This window comes from Macadamia integrifolia, chromosome 2 (genome assembly GCF_013358625.1).
Source record: "Macadamia integrifolia cultivar HAES 741 chromosome 2, SCU_Mint_v3, whole genome shotgun sequence".
NCBI classification, from domain to species: Eukaryota; Viridiplantae; Streptophyta; class Magnoliopsida; order Proteales; family Proteaceae; genus Macadamia; species Macadamia integrifolia.
Window position 1 is genome coordinate 40,512,400 of NC_056558.1, and position 22,689 is coordinate 40,535,088.

The 22,689-nt window shown below is 38.1% G+C and overlaps 2 protein-coding genes and 1 non-coding gene across 6 annotated transcripts in view; all 3 read right to left on the reverse strand.

The window, feature by feature from the left end:
- Nucleotides 1–22,689, reverse strand: part of LOC122063131 (putative hydrolase C777.06c) — a 90,328-nt gene that overhangs the window by 43,348 nt on the left and 24,291 nt on the right. The window lies entirely within an intron of this gene.
- LOC122063115 (E3 ubiquitin-protein ligase RNF144A-like) overlaps nt 1–22,689 on the reverse strand; it is a 39,144-nt gene that overhangs the window by 6,793 nt on the left and 9,662 nt on the right. The window contains exon 2 of one of the 2 annotated variants that reach the window (XM_042626810.1): nt 17,356–17,458. The exons of the other annotated variant lie outside the window; for it this stretch is intronic. The gene's annotated coding sequence lies outside the window, so the exon portion shown is untranslated. The remainder of the gene's footprint in view (nt 1–17,355; nt 17,459–22,689) is intronic. 2 annotated transcript variants of the gene reach the window in all.
- Nucleotides 8,752–8,859, reverse strand: LOC122072476. The gene has a single exon (XR_006138490.1). It is a non-coding gene; the product is annotated as a small nucleolar RNA R71 (small nucleolar RNA).

Sequence of the window (22,689 nt, forward strand, 5' to 3'; positions counted from 1 at the left end):
TAGTCTCATTTTATCTTGCATGCTTAATCTTGTTTGCGAAGTTTCTTTTTATCCTATCTACCTAAGCCCCTTGAGTTGAACCTACCTAGTTAGTTAATCTTGTAGGAGACCTAGTCACCTAGGAACCCCCCCTACATCACAGTGCAAGCAAAGAGGTGCTCTATCATCTCTGGCTCATTGCCACAAAGAATACACATAGGATCAGCCAGAATGCCTCTCTGAATAAGAACATCTTGAGTGGGCAAGGAATTAGTGGAAACTCTCCACGCCATGAAACTTTGGCTGGGAATGTGGTGGGGAAACCATATAAGTCTGTGCCATGGACAGGTCGGGCCATGAATCTAGACAAATTCCCAAGCTACCTTGGCAGAGAAGAGCTTAGAAGAGGAAGGCATCCAATGAATATTATCTTTCCTTTGCTAATGGGAAACTGGAATGTTCAACAAAGAGTTCGATATGTCTGCAAGTTGAGTAAAGCTATGAGCCGGAGGGGACCAATTGCCAGAAGATAAGATTTCAGCCACAAGGGAAAACTTGGATAAGCCCGAGTTATATGTGTTCTTGGCACTTCTGGTGTGGTATAAAATTCCTTTGGGGTGCCAAGGGTCAAGCCAAAGGAAGGTGCTTTCCCTATTGCCGATTTGAGAGGAGATAATTGATGAGATAGAGGGACGGATAGCAATGATCTTATGCCAAACCCATGAAGCATCTATGGGGATCTTCACAGTTCAAAAGGAGTCAGCTTTGAGGGGATTTGAGTATACCCAATCCACCCATATACTATTCTTCTTGGAGATGATCTTCCAGGCCAACTTGATAATACCAGCCAGATTGACATCCTTGATCCTTGTCAAGCCCAAGCCCCCTTTAGCTTTAGGAAGACAAATAGCAACCTAACTGATGGGATGAAGAAATCTGGAACATTCTTTACCTTTCCATCCAAAAAAGGCAAAAATGGATTCCAACTTGGACATAATGGAAACCGGCAACCCATAGATACTTGACCAGTAATTGTAAAAAGCTTGGAGAACGAATCTAACGAGCTCAAGCTAAGATTTTTCCTTTCCAGAGTTGAAGCCTTTTTCTGATGAGGTCTAGCATAGGGGTGTAGTGAAGGGTAGATAGCTTAGTAGGAATGAAAGGAAGCCCAAGATACTTCACCGTAAGGGTCCCAATGCGGAAGCTAGTTTGCTCAAGAAGGGAAGCTTTGGCAGTATCAGAGATACCCACAAAAAAGATTAGAGATTTTGTAGGGTTAATATGGAGACCGGACATTGTAGCAAATTGAGACAGACATAACATAACATGTAGCAAATTGAGAGAGACATAAATTGAGACCCCCTCTTTACTCTTAATTCTTGTTACTATGCTTATTTCATGCTAGTGTCAAGATTACCCTTAATCTTTATTTAGTTATTCCTATCATGTCTATTCCTTCTTTGTTCACCTTATTGACCCTTTAAGATTCTATATAGTTAGCACATTGCCACCCTCCGTTGCAATCTTTATTTTATTTACAGTATTGTCATCATTCTTTAATACAAGACTATTGTATACTTCGGTGGGCCTATGCAACCCGAAATTTGGGTTTTCAAGCCCATGGTCACATCAATTGGTATCAAAGCAAACCTGGCTGATGAATCCAACCCTCTTATTGGCTTTAACAACTTCAACTTATGCAAGGGTATCTTGAAGAGATGCAATAATAGTGCGAGGAATTCAAAAACCAATTGCTGGCCACATCTAATCGTATGGACTCTCCCTTCAAAAAATTGATCTCAATCATTGAGCAAAAGGTGGAAGAACCAGAAAATGAGCCACCACTAATGTGGACGAGATAACTCCGTTGATCGTTGAAGAGAATAAACCGGTTGAACTCTACAACAAACCAATCGGTTTGGTATTTCTAGGTTGCTACTTAAACAAGATCTTTGTATTGAAGATTTCATATAGTTCAATCGTGGTCTAATCGATGATCTCATACAATCAAGGATGGATGTTGATCGAGAAGATTTCATATAGTTCTCCCATTTTACAAAACTTGGGGCTAGTTTTTCTCAAATACCAGATGAATTGATTCAGATTCGTGGTTGAACCGGCTTAACCAAAGATGAGCAATCTCAACCTTGTTTAAGTTTAGTAGTATACTTAGGGTATTTAACCTTTATAGTTAATTTTGTAATTTTTAATTATGGGAGGTTTAGATAGGATAAGTAGAAACGTGGTATATTTTATCATAAGTTTCCTTCGAGACACAGTTTGAGGTCTTGACGAGATCCTGCTAGAATCTCCTTTATTGGCTTTGGCGAGTTGAGACCATAGGCAATACTGGAAAACAACAATATCTCGCTTGAAATCTCGGTGTTGAGCCAAGATTTCAGTTTATTTCTTAGTTGCGACTTGGCTCAACCAAATCACATGATGTTTTAAACCCCCTTTCGATGAGATTTCTAACCTCTCGCTAGATCTCGGTTGTCTCACCTTGCTTAAAAAAAAAAATAAATAAATAAATAAATAAAAAATAATAATAAAAAAAAAACCATAAGACAAACTTACATGAGAAACTTCAATTTACAGATTTGAACACGAACACTTGTAGATAGCACAACACTTAAAATGTTTACAGAACACTCACAAAACTCACAAAACACTTCTTTACAAACTTATCTATATCTCTATTTCTTCGTATATTTCGTGGTGTCCTCAAAGAATGAAGAGATCTCCTTTTATAGATGGCGGACACCAAATTGCAACAAACTATGGTTGAGGGATGCTGATGGGCCTTGATGGAGATGGCGTCAAATGAGCATCCAACCAACCGAGTATGACAACTGAACAGCCTCAAGATAAGGTGTTCTTTTCTGAAAGAGGGTACACCTAATAAGGTGTGGGGTTTGTGTCAGAAACTAATAAGCTTCGGCCGAAAGTTATCTTGTCTGTAGTCCAGGTGTGTGACTAAAAATAAGCTACGAAAAGATTCTCTGGCATTTCACGTGGGAGGACCCACTGTTTTCCAGAAGAGTCTTAGTGAGGTGAATTATTAAAGTGTCCACCCGTGACACTCACTATAATACGCTTATAGTGCCGCGTGACGCATGCCAAGACGTCAGTCTGACTAGAGTGGCACTAAGTGTGGATGCTTGGTACCTGGCAAGAATCAAAATAGCGTGTCTGATTAGCACGGCACTGGGTCATGGTGCAATGATATATATATGTTCCTCCTCAACCATGAAAGAAAATGATTTTGATCTTCTTATCACTTCCTAAATTCGAAAGACCTTCAAATTCTAGCAATGGTGGAAGTCCGCATGACCTTTATCCTTCAGAAATGGTCCGACAAACTACAACATCAGCCACCACTTCTACAGGGAGCCATGGAAGACGTCGAGTGGGTTCATGGAGAGCTCTAGTCCCTGAAACCTTTCCTTGAGGACACAGAAGAAGGGTAAGAACCAAAAGAGATGAACCAGTGGCTTCATGGGTTCGATTACTCAGATGGGTTGTCTTTGAATCCAAACACGCCATTCATGAGTTCCTGGTCAAAACAGAGTTGCAGAGCCGCATTGACCATGGTAGAATCCTGCGCTCTATAGAAGCCATGTTCAATCCCCAGCAACAATTCAATAATCGATTCATAAGGGTCCAAAGAGAATTGGAGGAAATCCACAAAGGAATTGATGGATGTGGATTTAAGGCTTCCATTATCAAAGCGAAAATTCGGTGTATTCATTCTTGTTTCCCTGGAGAACCTTCGAACTTTGGAAAGCCGCAAGGTAAGGTAAATGATGGGTTGGGAGATGCAACTTTTCATCGGGGGTCCATCGAATTTTTGGCCCATAAGTTATTTCAAGAAAAGGAAAAGCAAGTCTGACTTGTTCCATCAAACCCATTTCTAGACACAGAATTAAGCATAAATTTATATTTATGTTCCAAAAAATAGGTGAAATGAAACAAGTTTAGCAAACAGTTTTTGGGGTGTTTTTCCATTTCTGAGCACTATTAAACGGAAAAACACATAACTGAAAACGTTTTCAAACGGTGTCTAAGATTGAGCGCTACTATATGCATATATTTTCTTACTACTTCGTCAATAGTCATTTTAAGCCTGCCCCTACCACTTCTGGCTCTATCTAGTTTAATCTGGTTGGCCTTCCTTACTAGGGCATCCATGGGTTTTCATTAAACATGACCATACCACCTCAATTAGTTCTCACGGAGCTTCTCCTGGATCGGTGCAACCCCAATTCAGTTCTAATACAATCATTCCTTACTCTATCTCTCTTGGTCTTGCCGCACATCCCTCTCAATATTCTCATCTCTCCTACACCCAGTTTATTCAAATCTCTTCTTGACTGCCCAACACTCCACCCTATATGTCATGGTTGGTCGTATAACTATCCTGTAGGATTTACCCTTGAGTTTAACAAGCATGTGCTTGTCACATAACACTCCCGACGCAGCTATCCACTTCATCCCCCACTTTAATTATGTGGGAGACATCATCCTCTATATCACCCTATTTGCTAATGATTGACCCCAAGTATTTAAACCAGTCACTCGGTGGTAGCTCCCGCTCCTCAAGTTTTACCACTTCATCATCTCTCCTAGTTTGACTGAAGGGGCACATCATATACTTTGTCTTCTTTCCTTTTATCTTAAAACCTCTTGATTCAAAATTTGACCTCCATAGTTCCAGTTTAGTATTAATCCCTTCTACTGTCTCAACTATCAAAACAATATCGTTGGAGAATAACATACATCACAAGACCTGACCTTGGATGTGCCTGGTTAAATCATCTATGATGAGCACAAACAAACAAAGGCTTAGAGCTGATCCTTGGTGTAACCCAATTGTAATTGGGAATTCGATACTTTGGCCCTTTGTCGTTTTTACACTCATCACCACTCCCTCACACATATCTTTAATTATATCCATATAATTATTTGGGCCCCTTCCTTTCCTTAGGATATGCCAAATAAATTCTCTAGGTGCTCTGTCATAGGCTTTTTCTAGGTCAATGAAGACCATATGGGGGTCCTTTTTATGAGCTTGGAATACTTCTATTAACCTTTTTAGGAGGTAAATAGCTTCTGTAATAAATCTCCCTAGCATAAAACCAAATTGGTTCTCTATTACCTCGAATTCCTCTCTTAGGTGAGCTTCAATAATCTTTTCCAATAGTTTTACGACATGAATCGTTAGCATTATGCTTCTATAGTTATTATAGTTCTGGATATCACCTTTTGTTATTATAAATAAGAACTAAAAAAATTCTCCAATCATCTGGCATTTTCTTTGTACTAAAACTCTTATTGAACAACTTGGTTAGCTAAGATACCCCCTTTACTCCTAGGCTCTTCCACGCTTCAATTGGGATCTCATCTAATCTAGGTGTTTTACCTACCTTCATTTGTCGTAGGGGCCTCTTAACTTCGGTTTCATTGACCTACCCTAGAACAAGAGAAAAATCAGAGGAGAGAATATCTGAAAGGAGATAGACGAGAAGATGTGTGTGTGTGTGTGTGTGTGTGTGTGTGTGTGTGTGTGTGATTGTGATAGAGAGAGAGAGAGATAAAATAAAACAATACCAAAACTTAATTTTTCATTCTTCAAATCTGCCCAATGAATTGAGTTACAAGCCTATTTATAAAAAACTTCCTAATTGAAATCTAAAATTGAAACAGAAGTAAATTTTCCAAATTACTCCCTAAAACTTAGACTAAAATAAAAACTCAAACTAAAAATTCTTTACTTGTCCAATAACTACCCAAAATAAAAACATTATGTACTCTTTCCCAAATAAAAGTGAACCCTAAATTTCCTATTGAACAAATACGAATCTTGGACCTAGCTCATCTCCGTCTAAATTGCCAGAAGGGTCAGTGCAGTTCAGACATGATTTTGCATCACCCTCCCTACCCAAGAGTTCCTTCTCAAGAGAAATCTGTCATTCTCCAATTCTTACCTCTGCTGGAACTCTCATGAAAAATGTAGAGCACCTCTTCTTTTCTTGTTCTTTCTCCAGATCTGTCTAGAAACATGTCCTTAGAAAATGTTTGCCCCATCATAGACCTATCCTTCCCTTTCAGACAGAATAGAGGTGGATTTGGAAAAATTTTAAAGGAAAAAGATTCATTGGTAAGCTTTCCTTTAGTGTTGTTGATGAGCACATTTATATGTGAAATCTAAGTAGTAAAGCATTCATTTTTACATATATAAAATAGAACTACCTTGGGTTTTACTCTCTTTTTGCAGGTTTTGTATTTTAAAGGTCTCAAGCATTATCGAGCGTCATATCCCTCCAACAATAACTACCGAGTGTAGTTGGTGAGCTATGGTGTGCAAAATTCCCTTGCTCACCAAGAGGTCTCAAGTTCGAATCTCATGGTTGTCTTTTTTTTTTTTTTGAGAATTTTGTTGAAGATTTCCTGCTTTTCACTCACTTAAAACACTAATGGCATGGAGGGGATTTCCACATCAAATTATAAGATTGTCCAAATCTTCAAAGCAAGGAAAATCGTGGGAGGGGCTTCTTGCGTAAGAAGAGAGAAAAAAAAAAAAAGAAATAAATCTTATCCAAATCTTCTCTCTCCTCCACATCATCACCAGAAAATTGTCAAAATCACACAAAGCAAGAAGGAAAATCGTCCAAGGGAAAGAAAAAATTGGCCAACAAGACACAAGATTTGAAGAGAGGGAGAAAAAGAAGAGAAAAATAAATAAAAAAAAAGACAGAAAATAAGCAAAAAAATTATAGAAAATTTCTCCAAGTTTATTTCTCTCCTCGCTCTTCCACCTTAGCACTTTTGGTCTCAAAAGATCTCACCTACCGATTGTGGGTTTTTCCCTTTTAGGAAAGAGAAATTTGTTACCTTGCCTCCCCATTCCCTATAAATACAACTCATGTACGAGGGGAGACACTTCATTATTCTTCTGGGGTTTTTTTTAGTTGCTTTCTCTCTCTTTCTCCCTCTCTCTCTAGTTTTAGTTCTTCTTTGTTTTTGCTTTAATCACTTTTGTAATAGCTTTTTATTTCAATTAATGCAAGCACTCTTTTATTTTTATTCAGCCTTTTATGTTTATGATTTATGCAATTGAGTTGTAATTTTTAAGTTACAGTTCTAGGCTTAGATCTAGGCGATAAGATCACAAGCAGTGGAGCATCTCTTTTTTTTCAAGATTTGTTTTCTCCAGACCTAGAAATTTCAGATTTGGTTCATTCCAGATCTGGTTTTTAGGGTTGGCAATATCTTAAATCACCCAAGCTCTCAAGTTTAAGCATTGATTCAAATAAGTAGGCTTCTTCAATAATCTTCTCTCCCCCCTCTCATTCCCTCTTTTGACTACCCTTTCTTTCTTAATTTAGGATTTTAATTTCAGTCGTTACATTATTACTTTCCCTTTCCCTCAAGATTCATGGCTAGTGTATGTGTTGGCTTTGCCCCACCTAGCCATAGAACCATCATTTTATTGTTTTTATTTTAATTACCTCCCTTTCCCTAAAGCCAAGTAGAGCAACCCTTATAAAAGTAACTCTCTGGTCAAGTAGGGAAGCTCATATTATGATGCATCCCTCGGGCTAAATAAAGAAACCTACTTGTGAGCCTCTCTAACTTTATCCCCTTTCTTCTACTTTATTTTTATTTCAGTATTTTTTGTTCCTTCATTGCTTTTAATTGTGTGGATTATTTATTTTCAGTTATTTATTTATTTAATTTTAATTGCGTGCCTTGCGTATTTAAATTCTTAAATGATGAATGGTTAGGACGTTATTTTAGATACATATGTTTAGGACGGTAGTTAGAATTAGATCACAACCATTAATTGGCTCACTTATTATTAAAAGAAGCCAAAAATAAAGTAGTTGTTCTCCTTGTGTTTGACCCATAGCTACACTGATCCATACGCTTGCGGTTACATTTTAAATCCTAACAAGTTTTTGGCACTGTTGCCAGGGAGACAATTCCATGTTATTTTTCGTTTTCTTTTGGTAAATCAAAGTGCTTTGTTTGCTTTGTTTTGTTTTTCTTTTTCTTCTATTGAATTCCTAAGAAGAACAACTTGCAATAATAGTTGTATTGATGGAGGTCACCAAGTCTCATAGTATGATAAAGACAGGTTTCACCCTGTAGCAGTACCTCAGGAATTGACCTAAGCAACCTCGGATCCCTGTCAGTAAGCTCCCAAAAAGCCAAAAAAAAATCAAAAAAAATTCTTTCCATTCTTTTGTGCTTGTTTTACTCTAGTTGTGGGTAGTTTTCTATTGCATGAGTGTTAGGTGGGTACGTAATGCTAAGAATCGGTTAAAAAGAAGAGATCCAATAAGTAGTGGCCCTACACGTTTGCTCTCTTTAAAACCCTTCAATATGGGAGCCCAACAACAAAACCCTCCACCTAAATCTCTGAAAGATAGGTTCTACCCTGCTAGAGTAGCCCAACTTTCCTGCATAATTCTACAAGGCCAAGGCAATAATTTTGAGCTCAAATCTCAATACATCACTATGTTGCCCCACTTCTATGGGCTGACCTCTGAGAATGCATACCTATTTCAAAGGGAATTTGAAGAGGTATGTGTTCTAATTAAGATCCAACAGCTTTCTGATGATGCTGTTAAGCTTAGGTTTATCACTTTTGCATTAAAATACCAAGCTAAGAAGTGGTAGTATGGGTTACCCACAAATTCCATAACCACATGAGAGAAATTCATAATTGCCTTCCTCAAGAAGTTTTTCCCAACTCACAAGACCAATAAGCTTAGAAGTGATATCATTCAGTTTAGGCAAAAACCTAGGTGAGTCCTTTTCCAAACTTATAGAGAGATTCAAAGATCTACTCCAAGAATGCCCTCACCATGGCCTAGACTTATGGCATTTATGTAAAATAATTTATGAGGGTATTGATTACCCAACTAAACAAATGATAGAGTCTATGTGCCCTGACGGATTCACATCCTTTACAGATGAAGGAAAGGCATGAGAATTTTTACTTGGAAAAGGACTCACAAACGTATCACTAGTGTGCCTAAAAAGGCGTTCTTGGCAAGTAACATTAGTTCCATAATTACTCAGCCTATAGCAGTCAAGTATAAGGATCCAGGGAGCCCTACCATAGCTTGGGTCATAGGCAACACCTACATTAAGCATACCTTACTTGACCTTGGCGCAAGTGTGAATCTTTTTCCTTGCCATGTCTATAAACAACTAGGATTGGGAGAATTGAAAGCCACTAGAACTACTCTTCAATTGGCAAATAGGTCTGTTAAGATTCCTAAAGGGATGGTTGAGGATGTCTTAATAAAGGTGGGGGAATTTATTTTCCTTGTTGATTTCATTGTATTAGATACCAAGCCCTTCTCAACCAAGAATGAGATCCCAATAATTCTAGAAAGACCATTCTTAGCTACCATTAATGTAGTAATCAATTACCGGAATGGTTTCCTAAGGTTAGCTTTTGGCAATCAAACTGCTGAGTTTAACATGTTTAGGATAGGCAAGCAACCACATATGGAAGAAGAGATCAATATGCTTGAGGATTTTCTGGATTTTTCTAATGATTTAATTACCAACTTTGATATTAATTTTGATTCAGAATTCTAAAAGTGTATGGATGAGTTGGATGATGATAGTGAAACTTTATTTTCTGAAGTCCTAAGTCTTCATACACCTGTGGAGCCCTTAAGACCCCTTTCCAATTCCATTCCCAAACCTTCCATAGTTGAGCCCCCAAAGTTAGATCTTAAGGAGTCTAATTTAAGGTATACTTTCCTAGGGCCTGACCAGACTCTTCCAGTAATAATTTCTTCAGATTAGACTTCTAGCTAGGAAGAGGAATTACTTAAGATGTTAAAAGACAATAAGGAAGCCCTAGGTTAGACCATGGCTAATATCAAGGGTATAAGCCCTTCTATTATACAACATCATATACATCTTATAGAGGATTCCAAACCATTCACGGAACCCCAAAGAAGAACTAACCCAGTGATGATGGAAGCCATTAAGAAAGAGATCTTAAAGTGCTTGGATTATGGAATAATTTATCCAATTTCTGATAGCCAATGGGTAAGCCCAGTTCATGTAGCGCTCAAGAAGTCTGGTGTTACCCAATAACGAACTAATTCCAACCTGTGTCCAATCAGGGTGGAGAGTGTGCATAGACTGTAGAAAACTTAATGTGGCAACCTGGAAGGACCACTTCCCATTGCCATTTATTGACCAGATGTTAGAGAGGTTAGCGGGACATGAATATTATTGTTTTCTTGTTGGATATTCCGGCTATAACCAGATCCCAATGCTTTAGAGGACCAACAGAAGACCACTTTTACAGGCCCATACAAAACATTTGCTTACAGGCGTATGCCATTTGGGCTTCGCAATGCCCCTGTTACGTTCCAATGATGCACAAAAAATTCTTAGAAGTATTTATGGATGACTTTTCAATTCATGGGAATTCTTATTCTGAGTGTCTTCACCATCTTTCCCTAGTTTTGAAAATGTGCATATCTAAGAATTTGGTTTTGAATTAAGAGAAATGTCATTTTATGATTAAATCTAGTATTGTTTTAGGCCATGTAATATCCAAGGAGGGAGTTAAGGTAGATAGAGCCAAAGTGGATTTAATTGATAATTTACCATCTCCTCAAATCTGTTAAGGACGTCCGGTCTTTTCTAGGGCATATGGGCTTCTACAGAAGGTTTATTAAAAAATTTAGTCAGTTAGCCAGACCTCTCACTTCATTACTTGCCAAAGATCAAACTTTTGAGTTTCCGAAAGAGTGCCTAGAATCCTTCAAGCAACTTAAGAAGGAGTTGACCAATGCACCCATTGTTCAACCACCTGTTTGGACTGAACTTTTTGAACTGATGTGTGATGCCTCAGATTTTGCTATAGGAGCGGTTTTAAGTCAAAGGATTAATAAGTTGCCCACTGTCATTTACTATGCTAGTAAGACCCTAAATGATGCACAACTCAATTATACAACCACTGAAAAAGAATTTTTAGCTATTGCGTTTGCGCTAGAAAAGTTCCGGTCTTAGTTGGGTCCCATGTGGTGGTGTACACTGATCATTCCGCTCTTAGATACCTAGTTCAGAAGAAGGATGCCAAAGCCCGTCTCATTAGGTGGGTTTTACTTTTGCAAGAGTTTGATTTGGAAATTATGGATTAGAAAAGAGTTGAAAACCTAGTTGCAGACCATTTATCTCGGCTTCCCAATTCCTTGACTGTCGATTCTCCAGTCAACGAGAATTATCCAGATGAACAGTTACTTACACTGTCCAGTGAACCATGGTTTGCTGACATTGTCAACTTCTTAGTTTCAGGTGTGACTCCGGATCATTGGTCCACCCAAGATAGGTATTGATTCCTTTCTCAAGTTAAGCATTTCTTTTGGGACGATCCTTATCTTTTTAAAGTTTGTCTTGGCCAAATTATCAGATGTTGTGTGCCTGATCATGAGCAACACTCACTCTTATCTTTTTCCTATGATCATGCACATGGTGGACACTTTGGACCTAAGAAGACTGCCACAAAGGTTCTCTAATGAAAATTTTATTGGCCCACTTTTTTTAGAGATGCTTTGATTTTTCCAAGGCTTATCCCGCTTGTCAGTCTTTTGGCTGTATCAATAAGAGGAACATGATCCCCCTCAACCTTATATTGGTAGTTGAGATCTTTGATGTATGGGGCATCGATTTCATGGGACCATTCCCTAATTCTTTTGGGAATTTGTACATACTTTTGGCCATTGATTATGTTTCGAAATGGATAGAGGCCATAACTTGTAAATCTAATGACCACAAAGTGGTGGTCCAGTTTCTCAAAGAAAACGTCTTTTCTTGCTTTGGTACACCACGTGCAATAATCAGTGATAGGGGTACTCACTTTTGTAAACGGCCTTTTAAGGCCTTAATGAAAAAGTATGGGATCACCCATAAGTTATCTACCCCTTATCACCCCCAAACTAATGGCCAAGTGGAGGTGTCTAATAGGCAAATCAAACAAATCTTGGAGAAAACTGTTAATCCCAACCGTAAGGATTGATCCCTTAGGCTCATTGATGCCTTATGGGCCCATCGGATTGCATTCAAGACCGACCTTGGTCAGTCTCCCTACCATTTGGTGTATGGGAAAGCCTATCACTTACCAGTTGAGTTGGAGCATAAGGCCTTTTGGGCCATCAATAAGCTCAACTTTGATTTATCTGATGTGGGAATTCATCGTAGGCTCCAACTATCTGAGTTGGAGGAACTTAGGAATAATGCCTATGAAAGTTCTAGGATTTACAAGGAAAAGACCAAAGCCTTCCATGACAAGCACATTCTGTGCAAATCTTTTGCAATTGGTGATAAGGTCTTATTGTAAAACTCTCGATCGCATCTTTTCCCTGGTAAGCTTAGATCCTGATGGGATGGCCCATTTATTGTCCATAATGTATATCCCCATAGGGCTGTGGAGATTCTGAATCTAGGAACTAGGGTAATTTCGAAGGTTAATGGTCAGCGTTTGAAACCGTTCCTCGAGTTTCCTACTACTACTAGTGAAGAGATCATAGATCTCCATGAACCTCTTTACACTGATGACTAACTTTTAATCAGGTATGACCCTCTTACATTGTCTTCACTTTTAATTCTTTCCATGCATTGAGGACATTGCATGACTTAAGTGTGGGGGAGGGAAACCGGTTTTTGCTTTTTACACTTTGTTTTGTTTGTTTTTCTTTTTGTTTTTGAGCTTGCTAAAGATGAAGTTCTACTTTAGCTTTTGGCTAATGATCATACCATTAGGTTGCTTGATGTATGAAAATAAAAGTTTTGATTAAGGTACCCATTTTGAACGTATAAAAACCCTGTTGAGAAGAAAGAAACAAGCCTGTGTCTTGAGATGGGCCTTTCTTTTGAAAAATAAGAGACCCCTGATTTATGGTGTCGGACCACATGTAAGTCTTTGGTTTCCTTGTACGCTTAATTTGGAGTTGAGACCTTATTTTTAGTTTGGCATGAGTTGACAAATGCATAATTTTAAATAAAGTGTGAAATGTGGTATAAAGAAGAGTAAGAGTTGATTCCCTTGGAACTAGACAAAGCATTGCACCTCAGGAAGCGTGGTGACTTGATCGAAACTCTTAGGGAGGAAACTTCTTAAAAAAAAAAAAAAAAAAAACTCTGGCATCACTGTTTATATGAGCATATGCAAAAAGTGAAGCTATATACTAACTTGGGTGTCTAGTGTTTGCTCCACCATGTCATTCAAGCCAAAAGTAGTGGAGTAGAATAGAGTTTACTAACCGGAAAAAAAAGTGCAAATGTCATTAATGCTTGGTAGGATATTTGATCAAAGACACTCCAACTCCTTAATCTTTGGTTCCCTATTTCTTCACAAGTGGTTTTGCTTTAAGATAAGAATGTTTTGAAAGAGACGAAGTGAGTTCCAAATTAAGAAATATGCAAGTGCCTGCAATTGATATGGGGTAATAAAAGTTCAAGTGTGGGGGTCCCTTGTACGAGAAATTATCTTTGCTCCGGATTAGGTATGACCCTTACCTTTAGCCAAGGTTGGGATTTGTTTATTCTGAAATTTGAGTGTATATTCACTGCAAATACCCACGAGACACAACTTGTCCACTAGGGGTGACCTAAGGGTTTAAAGGTTTGTTGCACATAATACTAAGTGCAACCATGATTACTACGAAAGTGAGTTAGGTTTTTTGTTACTTATATTTTAGTTTTTTTTTTTTCTTTTTGTTTTGCTCGAGGACTAACAAAGTCTAGTGTAGGGGAATTCTGATGAGCACATTTATGTGTGAAATCTTAGTAAAGCATGCATTTTTACATATTTAGAATGGAGCTACCTTGGATTTTACTCTCTTTTTATAGGTTTTGTATTTTAAAGGTCTTAAGCATTATCGAGCGTCATATCACTCCAACAACTACCTAGTGTAGTTGGTGAGCTATGATGCAAAAAATTCCCTTGCTCACCAGGAGGTCTCAAGTTCGAATCTCATGGTTGTCTTTTTTTTTTTTTTATGAGAATTTTGTTGAAAATTTCCTGCTTTTCAATCACTTAAAGCACCAGGGGCACGGAGGGGATTTCCACATCAAATTAAAAGATTGTTCAAATCTTCAAAGCAAGGAAAATCGTGGGGGGGTTTCTTACATAAGAAGAAAAAAAAAAAAGGAAACAAAAAAAAAAGGAGAAATAATCTTGTCCAAATCTTCTCTCCTCCACATCATCACCAGAAGATTGTTCAAATCACACAAAGCAAGAAAGAAAATCGTCCAAGGGAAAGAAAAATCGGCCAACAAAAGTTGCGTAAGATTTGAAGAGAGAGAGAAAAAGAAGAAAAAAATAAATAAAAAAAGAAAGAAAATAAGCAAAAAAATTATATGGAATTTCTCCAAGTTTATTTCTCTTCTCTCCTCCACCTTAGCACTTTACCTACCAATTGTGGATTTCCCCTTATTAGAAAAGAGAAATTTGTCACCCTACCTCCCCATTCCCTATAAATACAACTCATGTAAGAGAAGGGGAGACACTTCATTATTCTTCTGAGGTTTTTTTTTTAGTTGCTCTCTCTCTCTCTCTTTAGTTTTAGTTCTTCTTTGTTTTTGCTTTAATCACTTTTGTAATAGCTTTTTATTTCAATTAATGCAAGCACTCTTTTATTTTTATTCAGCCTTTTATGTTTATGATTTATGCAATTGAGTTGTAATTTTTAAGTTATAGTTCTAGGCTTAGATCTAGGTGACAAGATCACGAGTGGTGGAGCATCTCTTTTTTTTCAAATTCAGTTTTTTTTTCAAGATATGTTTTCTCCAGGCCTAGAAATTTCAGATTTGGTTTATTCCAGATCTGGTTTTTAGGGTTGGCAATATCTCAAGTCACCCAAGCTATCAAGTTCAAGCATTGATTTAGGTAGGTAGGCTTCTTCAATAGTCTTCTCTCCCCCCTCTCATTCTCTCTTCTGACTACCCTATCTTTCGTTACTTAAGATTTTAATTTTAGTCGTTACATTATTGTTTTCCCTTTCCCCCAAGGTTCATGGCTAGTGTATGTGTTGGTTTTGCCCCTCTTAGCCATAGAACCATCATTTTATTGTTTTTATTTTAATTGTCTCCCTTTCCCTAAAGCCAAGTAGAGTAACCCTTGTAAGAGTGACTCTCTGGTCAAGTAGGGAAGCTCATATTATGATGCATCCCTCGGGCTAAGTAGAGAAACCTACTTGTGAGCCTCTCTCAAGCTTTATCCCCTTTCTTTTACTTTATTTTTATTTCAGCATTTTTTGTTCCTTCATTGCTTTTTAATTGCGTGCGTTTTATTTTCAATTATTTATTTATTTAATTTTAATTGCGTGGCTTGCGTATTTAAATTCTTAGATGACGAATGGTTAGGACGTTATTTTAGATACATATGTTTAGGACGGTAGTTAGAATTAGATCACAACCATTAATCGGTTCACTTTCACATTATTAAAAGAAGCCAAAAATAAAGTGGCTGCTCTCCCTATGTTCGACCCGTAGCTACACTGATCCGTACGCTTGCGGTTACATTTTAAATCCTAACAGTTGTGATTTATCATGTTAATGGGAAAGAAATAAAAGAAGATGGACATTCTCGACGCATACTATTGAGCATGTCTGGGAATCCATCTCTTTGGAGATTAGAAATAGAATTCTTTCTATTCACATTGTGAGCCCAAAACTCTTAGAAACAGACATCTTGCCTCTTCTTGGGATCTTCCACTTATTTCTCCCTTCCCCCAATTTTGTTATGTATCACCCTTTTGGTAGTTGTTTCTCCCCACCCCACCCCACCCCACCCCCCCCCAAGCTTTTAGTTGTATCATCCTCTTAGGCAAGCTAGCTTTCTCCCTCCCCCCCCGCCACCCCCCAATCTTTGTTAGATGCTTTGTCTTTGTTGTCAAGGGTTCCTCCCTTAAATTGCCAATTTGGCTGTTGTGTTGTATTCTTCTCTTTCCTTTAATATATTTTCCTTCTCTGCGCCCCCCAAAAAAAAAATATATATATATATATATATAATAAAAGAAATGTAGGAGTTAGCCCACAATTTTTGACAATGAAAGAATGGAGTCTTCTTTTGAAGCACTTTGTCACGGCCTTAGACCGTTGGGCGGGTTGTGACACTTTGCTCCTATGGTGAATTAGTAACAGTCAAGGGTGGTGAAGCTTTTGAAGAGGTTGATGATGAATCCTAACTTGGGACTCTCTTCTTCTACCTTTTCTCTTCCTATTTTGCTTGTCCATTGCATGTTTTGTCAACCAAATTCCAGCAAGGTAATATTGACTGTTTCTCTGAATTTCCCCTTCGGTTTTTCCTGGGTTTAATATCCTGTTATGCTGTTCTGTCCTAAACTTTTAACTGCAGGTTTATTCAATGGTTATCACTCTCGGTTCTGCTTGACAGGTTTTTATTTTATTTTATTTATTTATTTTTGACAATAACTTGTCTCTTAGACGGCATCTTATTAGTATACTTATTAGTATGTGTGCTTGATATTATGCTCCGCTGCCTCCTTGCGTCCTGGCCCTCATATGTTGATTGATTTCCACTGATGAGCAAGGCAATGACTACTGTTTTATTTACTTACTAATTCTGGATGGAAGAAGTAACTTACTCATTTGAGTAATCCAGCCCTTGTATGAATACCATCTTTTAGTATGTTGTTCCTCAATGCTAGCGCTCCTAGTATTTAAATTTTGATGTTCATCAGAGTATCCGTTGGGAGTAATGCCAGTTTCTTTGTTACTTTCTAATTCTGTTAATGGCCAATTGTCTGATTCTGTTAGGTACCATTACAGCAGATCCCACCCTTGGATCTGTTTTGAGTTTTGGTTTTGGAGGGACTGACCATCTTAGTAAATGGGTTATCTGATTTAAATTTCAGATCCAACCGACTGTTAGATTCTGTTTTATTTAATTATCTGTATTCAGCAATACTGTGTCTGACTCGGATCATTGTGAATTGTGATTCTGTTCTTGGGGGTTTGTGCTCTATTCTTCCAACCTTTCCAACCCTGAACACATCACTAGGTCAACTAAGCATCTTGAAGTCACAAACAACACAGCCATCCCTTGGTATTCCTTAAGGCAAATTGCAGAAGACTGAAACTTGCAGACGCCTAGCTAATCAATATCTGGGAACTCAGAAAAATGGGAGATAGATGGTGCAAGTCCTTCTTTATGGTTTCAACTCCAAGTTTCAATTGTTATAGGCAAACGGTCCACCGACCAATTCAATAGTCATGCATAAAATGGGCTGCGCATAGACAAGATGGACATAAAATATCTCAAAAAGAGCAAAAATAATGGGTGAAGAATGAGTTATTCTGAGCAGGAACCTGAGGGAAAGTTCAAGTCGAGGAGATCCAATTGAACAATTGAAAGGATCGAATTTCTCCGCACCCAATTGGGGATCAACAGATCCAATAGACCAGCTCTTCTCTGTAGCAAAGAAAACAGTGTTGAATAGTAACAGTGCTGAATAACTAAACAATGGTACCCATCAGATTTGTGTTAATGAACATATTCAAATCAGCCATACTAGAAATAGCAGGGAACTTTGATACATTTATCTCTATTACCTTATTTGATGTTGGACATCAATTTGTTCATTTCGGTTTGTAATTTAAACTTCTAATTTAATTGTGGGTTGTAGTTGTACTCAATCAATCATGAGTTGTCCTCATTTTATTTTTTTTCCTGACGTATGTATTATTCCAATAAGTTTTCCATGCCTTATTCCATGGTCCCAAACTTAACGGTCTGGTTCAATTTGGTTTCCTCACAAATCAAATGTTACTTGCAATAGCAAAAGGCAAAAGTATGGGTACTGTATCAATCGGTAATGAAATGTTCTTTGGAGCTTAAATCTATTAAGGCAAAGAGTCCGTCATTTGATGTCCATAGAAGGGTCTCTAGTGCTAGTGGTGCTTTGCCAAAAAGATCATTTAGGCAGCTCATAAAAATTAACGCCTTGATGGTGCACAAAATCTACACCACATAGAGGGTGGTTGGTGTTAGAGACACTAGTTATGTTGCTCTAAGGGTAGTTTAGTAACTTGTCATGTTATGTTTTATTTTTTTCCTTTTTCCCTCCTTAGGGAGGTATGTGTAATTTCCTGTAAATATGCTAGTGAAGTAACATATTTGGTGTTAGTGAGATTTTACTCACAACATACCAATCCACCATACCATTGCCTGCTGTCCTCCTCTTCTACTTCTTCTTCTCCAACTCTCATCTCATTGTTCCTTCCCATCCACATATTCTAACTGTTGGAAATTACAACCATGTGACAAATTTAAAAAAAAAAAAAAAAAAAAGGCTTACCCGGTGCACGAGTGTCCCGCATGTGCAAGGTCCGAGGGGACAAATTTCATAGTGAAATTCAATTATGCAACCCACGTATTGCCATTTTTCTTATATTTTCAGTCTTTCACTTGATTTAAACCATTTCCAAGAACTTGATTAATGATTTCTCCAAGCATTTAATAACCATAGGGGCAAGTCTATTTGGAGTGAAAATCGACATATAGGTGGGGATCCTAGGCCATACCTGTTCACAATGCTGGTCACCACTAAATTTGCCACTTGGAAGACAACAAGGCTGTGTGTCAAATTTCATAGAAACATTCAATTATGTATCCAATGTATTGTCATTTTTCTATCTTCTCTTCAGATGTTCCCTTGTTTCCAACCATTTTCCAATAAATTTAAAAAAAAACATCGCCAAAACTTTGTTTGGCTGAAATTAGACACCTGAGTACAGGGCATAGGGCCATACTTGTCCACTAAATTTGGTCACCACTTCATCCAACCCATGGTAGATATTGAAGCCATTCTGAGAGGCCTCCCTAACTGAACTGCACATAAAACCATCACCCAACTACTTTTCATAATAAGTTAGGCATGGCATCCACCATGAAGCTAATCTGATCTCTGAAACAAATGTGGTGTGATGCTTTCAAGAATCTAAAGGGGAAATTCTTTGTTATACCATCTTTTGCATCGTAGCAGATTTTCTTCTAAAAAAATTAACTTCTCTATCGAACTTGCTTTTTTTTCCCCAAATTGTTCACAACTCCACATCCATAACTCATCATAAAACACCATTAGCCACCATTTATTCGTTCAACCAATTGCTACACACCTAAAAGCATTGACCAGACATAAAATCCAATTGCCCCTACTTCAATCAACCAGCCCTGACCCTTCCATTTATTCAAAATCCTCAAGTAACTGCCAAAGCAGGTTTACATGATAACTACAATTGACTGACATTCGAACTTCAAGATCAAATTGAATTGGGTTATGTAGAAGACAAAGACCTCCTAATATTTCCTTTGACCATCTCTGCTACTCCTTTTCTGCCTGTTTATATAAATATTATCACACAAACAGAATAAAACATAATGGAAACCATGAAAATCTTCCAATACCATATGAGAAAGGCCACAATTAAAAAAAAGTACTAAACTTGAGCAACATCGCATTATCGGCCAGCACATTAAATTTGTTCCATGTTTAACTTTTATGCATTCATCCCGAAGTGAATGCCTACAGCCCTACTATAGAGCATAGTTCTGAATCTTGGAAATTTCTCACATTTAGGTCCAAATTTCACACATTTCTGCAGTTTCAACTGAACCCGAGAGGAAACCAGGTATTTGGGAAATTTGGAAACCTCCGAAATTTCAGCCCGAATTTCTAGCAATAGGCCCAGAAATAAAAATACCTGGTTTCAACTAGGTTTCAGAAATTTCAACCTAAATTTCGGTCTATAATCATGCTATTGAGGCTAGAGCAAGCAGTCAGTGAATGTATTAGAATCTGGTCTTGAGGCCAGAGCAAGCAGTCAGTGAATGTAGAATCTGGCTTAACCTACCAATAGCATTTAGATTCTGATCGCAGGACACAAAACATGACAGACTTGGTTGAAACATAGTGGCTCTCAATCAGAGGACCAAATCTCTATGAAATTCTGGTCGAGTGTAGAAGAAAGTAATAGAAGGAATCCCCAAAATTTTGAATGATGGAAAATTCAAGAAACAAGGCACTGCCTTTAAAAATTGAAAGTTCCCAAAAAAGAATTAGAAACTGATCAGGAAATAGGACAACTGAAACAATTAGAAGGTACACTCAAAAAATAAGATTTAGAAACTAGGACTACGCAGGTTCAGGATTTAGAAACTCCCGAGAATGAATATCTGAAGTTGGGTTCTGTTTATCAACTGCAAGAGCTAGGCTTTTGCTCAACAAAATTAGGAACCTGCACAATGGCCACTCCAAACTAAAGGCCTGATGTCTAAGAAATCTAAAAACCAAAGGTGATATCAGAATTGATTCACAACAACAAAGCCATACTTGTGGTTCGACCAATAGTAGGAATGATCAACAAGAGTAATCTGAAACACAACTGTATTCTTATCACCTGCGGGTTTAAAACAGAAACTGACTTTGAAGTTGAATAAAAAGAGTAGAAAATGGAAAGATATGCTAGGCCTCTAACCTAACTGTGTGGAGAAGGAATCCCACCAACTCCAAACTTAGCATGTCCCACCAAGGTTTCCTTACTGCATCCATAGTAGAGCAGTTCTGAATCCCTCAGAAACATGTTCTATCTCTCGCTAAACAAGTTCAAGGCTAAATTGTTTCACAAATTCTGTGTGTGGAGGGTGGCAGTGCTATCACTGCTATGACCACTTTCTTTATTTATAGACTAGCAATAGTTCAAGAAAAATAGAACTCATGCTGAGTCTGCTTACAAGGAATAGAAACAAAGACTTTAGGACTAATGCTGAGACTTAGGCTGTGTTTGGTAGTCATCCAAAAAAAAAAATGTTTCTGGCATTTTTTTCGTTTTACGGGAACAAGAAAACAGAATCTTCCGTTTGGCATCCACAGTTCATTTTTCCGTTTTTCTTTTAAACAAACCAGGTAAAAAAAAATATGCCAGAAACGAGAAATGTTGGAACATGGTTACCATGTGTCCATGTCCCAACATTTGAGTTTCGTTCCAAAACAGAATTTTGGCACGGAAACAGAAAATTCTGGTTTTGACATGAAACGTCATTTCTGGAACAGAATGACTACCAAACGTGATCTTAGACAACTGTCCAGCCTTCTAGAACACTAAAAGAAAGTTCATAATAGAAATTAGCCCATGACTTGCAAATAAGAAAAATCCAGAAAATCTTCAATTGTTTCTGTGCAAGACTTGAAATTTGGTACAATCGAACCATTAACCAACTCAAAGACCAGACCAAGAATCTAGTTCAACCAAAACCACAGAAGCAATAGCTGATATCCTACAGCGGCAGGCCCTCTGCTTCTCTTGTGATGAGATCTGCATCAGCTCTCCCTGGCTTGGAAAAACTCTACCTTGAGTTTTTGAGAGTTGAGGAATGAGCTTAGTAGAATTTGCAGCTATGATTCCTGTTTTCAAATCATTCATGGAGAAAAAACAACCAGACTTCGGTCCAGTTTTTCATTTAATGACGAGACTGCCACAAATACAACCGAACTTTCCTCATCTTCCCACTTTCAACTCGCTCTGAATGTTAAACAATGGTTTCCACAAGTTATTTGATCCATAGTTGTCACGGCGTCAAATTGATCCAAGGCGATGGAGGGGTGGCTAATCGATTTGGCAATGAATCGCTCGTTATGGCGTTGCCATGGCGGTCAAATCGCCCATGTGTCATTTTTTATTTTTCCTATTTTCTATAGTTATTTAGCATGCTACAAGCCTACAAGCCTACAATATATACCCTATAATATATAAAACCAATATTATGCAATATCAAATCATCAAAAATCAATATAGCCCTATCAAAATCACCCTACATTTTACAAAAAATCGACCGCTTAGTGAATCAGGCGTGACCTGGCGTCCATGGGGACGCCTATCAGCCAATGGCGACCGCCATTTGTAAGTCACGCAAATCATAGCACTGCCATGAACTTCTCTTTCCACCAGAACGCCAAATCGCCGCCTTGGAGACGCCTAGGCGACGCCATGACAACTATGATTTGATCAAGCGCGGTTTGGTCTATACAACTACAGTAACAATACCAGCGGCATTGGATTAGCCCTATTTCAAGACTTGAAGAACTCTTTCACAACCCATTAACCCATAACAAAACTTTGGCAGCTCACGAAAGTTGAGAATATAATCTTCCAAGCATGGAGCACACATGGTTTAAAGTTTTGCACCATATCGTATCAGCCGATGCATATGGGTATTGGTGTTATCGATACCTTTCTTCACTCTTGACTGCAGCCGATGACTGCAAACCCGGATCTGTGGACTGAGAATGGCTACTTAGACTGTGGAATGCATCTGTTCGTGAAGGTTAGGTTTTTCTATCCATTCCTAATCTCTCCTAACGCTTTCTCAGGAAGGAGATTAGACAGCAGAAGCTAAAGCAGTTGCTTCAACCCTATCTATCCATTCAATAGCCATGGCATTTGGTTACATTGAACACTTCCCAATGTCCTCTGCTGAGCTTCTCACTCCTTCCTCTCCTCAAGCTGGGTTTGCTAGTACGATACAGGCTGATATGTATCTTTTTCTTTTAAGTGGTAAGTATCGCACCGTATCAGCCTATACAGTGCAATATGTACGCTACATACCAATACATATCAATACAGCCATTAAAGGCCCATGTGAGT